Source organism: Bison bison, unplaced genomic scaffold (genome assembly GCF_000754665.1).
Source record: "Bison bison bison isolate TAMUID 2011002044 unplaced genomic scaffold, Bison_UMD1.0 scf7180017858472, whole genome shotgun sequence".
Taxonomy (NCBI): Eukaryota; Metazoa; Chordata; class Mammalia; order Artiodactyla; family Bovidae; genus Bison; species Bison bison.
This window is the reverse complement of record NW_011489044.1, coordinates 17556-20719: the sequence shown is the minus strand read 5'-3', so window position 1 is coordinate 20719 and position 3164 is coordinate 17556. Positions and strand designations below refer to the sequence as shown.

General features: G+C 59.9%; 1 long non-coding RNA gene across 1 annotated transcript; it reads left to right on the top strand.

Annotated features, from left to right (window-relative positions):
• The first annotated feature begins 18 nt into the window (after nt 1-18).
• On the top strand, nt 19-1514 carry LOC105005475. The gene is made up of 2 exons (XR_827323.1): nt 19-274; nt 1003-1514. It is a non-coding gene; the product is annotated as an uncharacterized LOC105005475 (long non-coding RNA).
• Nucleotides 1515-3164: the final 1650 nt, after the last annotated feature.

The following is a 3164-nucleotide window of genomic DNA, read 5'->3' as shown; positions in this document are numbered from 1 at the left end:
GTGGCCCCCCGTGTGTGTCCGGCTGTTACGGCGTCTCTTCTGAAGCGGCCGTGGGCCCACTGATCCCACAAGTCCACAGAGACAGTGATGTGTCTGGGGGCCGACACAGGGCCGTGTGCAAGCACTTCCGAGGCGTCTGGAGGAAACGGGGGCCTCGGACGCATCCAGAGCCCCCTTCAGCCTGGTGACGGGACACAGGCCTCTCCCGAGGGGCCACAGGCTCCTGAGGGCCTTGGGTGCGTGAGCCGGACGCCTGAGGTCGCCTGAGATGGAGGTAAGGGGACGTGGCAATGGGCGGGGGGCCCGCTCTGCTCACAGTCACGCAGATAGAAATCTGAGCGGGCCCGGTGGGGAGCGGGGACGGGCCTTCCTGGCCTGTGAGCAGCTGAGGGTGCTCGGGACCCAGGAGGCCTGGGGCAGAGACAAGAGCGGGTATGGAGCACGGGAGCTTTCAGAAGCAGCCACGGCTCAGAGAGGACCCTCGTCCTCTGAGCCTTCCGTTTTCCTGGAGACGGGGCAGAGGACCTGGGGGCCCCAAGATGACACGACACCTGCCCAGCAGCCCCGGGCTCCCCTGCCATCTGCTGCGGCCTCCCTCCCACTGCCCGTGTGTCAAGCCGATGGGGAGTAGCATGGGGTCCCGTGGCCTCCTTCCAGGCCTCCATCCCTCATCCAGACACACCCCCACCCTGGCATTCTGGGCCCCTGGCCACCTGTCTGAGCCTGCACCCCCAGGAGGAAGCAGGGCGGGGGCTCCTGTCCACAGGCTGCTCTTCACAGGCCCTTCCCGCCGCCCCCTGGTCCCCAACGGAAGGGTGGCATCCCCCCACCCCTGCCTGAGGTTGCCCTGAGTCTCTGACCACAGGAAGCCACAGCCCGCACGGTGTCGCTGGCCGGGCCTTCAGGACCCAGCCCATCTTGTCCAGGCCCCTGCACTCTCTGTGAGGCTGAAAACGCAGCTGAGGCACTCACAGGGATCTGTACCCCCACCCTCCACTGCAGGGCCTCATCAATAATTGATTCTGCAGAAGGCGGGGGAATCCAGCCAAGAGAGGAGAAAAGGTCCACGGCTCGCTCACTCGGAGCCCGGGGCCAGCGAAGCCCTGCAGAGGCCCTGCTCCCCACTGTGGGCCGGGGCTGGGGGCCTGCAGCAGGCGCCCCGCCAGGCGCCCTCCGGCACAGCGCCACGGGCAGGGCTACAGCTGTATCGATCACCCCGTTTTCCGGTTTTGCCTGCAGCTCCCTGGGGTTGAAGGATGATGGATGACAGCTGGGGGGTCATGAGGCCACATCCCCACGTGAAGGGAGCCCTCCTCTGGCCCCCAAAGCTGGTGGGGATGAAGGCGCACACAGCAGAGAAGCAGCGAAACACAGTCCCCCTTCCTGCTGTGTGAGACCATCAGCAGTCACTCCCCACGCCTCCCATCCCCGTCCCCAGGCGACCACCAGCCAACTTTCTGTCCCCATAGGCTTGGTCTGTTCTGGACATTTCATGTAAACGGAGTCACACAATATGTGGTCTGTTATGCCTGGTTTCTTCCACTTGGCATAATGCTTTCAAGGTTCGTGGATATTCAGCATGCACTGGGACTGCATTTTCTTTGATGGTCAAATAATATTCCAGCGTCGTGTTTCCATCCCCCCGGGTTCTGAGGCATCGGAAGTTCTGAGTTCTGTCCAGCAGAGGGGGCTGTTGAGTCCCAGCGGCTCATTGCAGCAAAGGGACCAGGTAGCCTTTGGGGAGGGGCTTGCCCGAACGAGGTCCTGGGTTCAAGAACCCCTAGGGCTGCTGCTGAGGGTACACGAGGGTGTGTGTGTGTATGTGTGTGTGTGTGAGAGAGAGATTTTGAGATTTTGAAATGAATTACAGAGCCTTGCCCCGGAAAATGATGGAAGTGGTAACAGGGAAATATCACCGACAATCCCACTTTGCTGTCCCATTTTAGTTTTGGGGTGGAAAAAAATCTGTCAGGAGCGATGGAAATGCTTGTTAACTGATGGTGGTGATGGTTTTCGTGAGTGAAACCCCAGATCTGACCTGCAGTCCACACCAGCCTGGCCCCTAACCCAGCTGTTCCTCAAACACACCTGGACCTCTGAACTCTCCCCATCGTTGCCTGTCCGTCCGCATTTCCACATCTCCAGGACCAGCTCAGACATCGCCCCCGCCAGCCAGCCTTCCCCCGACCTCTGCATCCTCTGGGATGCCCACTCACACAGCTCCTGTGCCTGCCGCGGCCTGGCTCTGCCTGCCTCACCGCTTCCTCCCTCCTGTATGCTCACCACTGCCTCTTCCCCCCGGGCGGGACTGACTGAGCACCTGTTTTGTCCTAAGCACTCAGAGTTCACTGGGGAAAAAGACAGACAGATTTCTGTCCTCGGAAGTTTAGATCTAGCTGGGAACACACACTGAGTGGGGAGCGCAGACTGTTAATGGATATGGATCCCACGTTCCTCCTCAGCCCTCCCTTTCTCTGGAGGGAGGGATGATAAGAAAGCTCATGGGGAAGGAGCAGAGACCCAGGGCGAGGGTGCTTCCGGGGGAGACTCCGGGGAGGAGAGGAATGTCCTTGGGGCCAGAAGAAACTGTCCCACGGGGAGATAGCCACTATCTTGCAGTGTCCTTGTGCCCAGCAAGCCACTTGCTCTGCCAAGAGAACAGGGCGTACAAACCCAAACTGCAGTGTCAGTTTCCAATGCACACAAATTGAAGGTGGGGCCAAGTTGGGGGCCTGCAAACCAGGGAGAAACACCTCACTGATAGATGCAGCAGCTCCCCGCCCCCCAAAGTATTCTCCTCCCGGTGCTTAATGATACTGTCCCAGATGAACCCACAAGTACCCGCTGGAAACTCAGGGACCCTTGTTAGCAAGGGGGAAAAAACCAGTTTATGCTTTTGGGATTCTCTCTGCTGACGGCCAGGGAATGGGGCTCCAGAGGCACTGGGTTCTGGTTCTGCCAGATCCACTGGTAGGGTTGCCGGAGGAAGGCACTAATGCAGATGGTGAGCTGCCGTGTGCCATAGGCTGGGAGGTCAGGGTTTGTTACTCCCGACTTGAAGAGGTGTTCAGGATGTAAACGCTGCTGGGGTTCCTGCCTAGCTCTGCCCGCCGCCAAGTCAGGACCTCAAGCTCTCCTTCCTCAGATACAAAACAGGCTTTTTT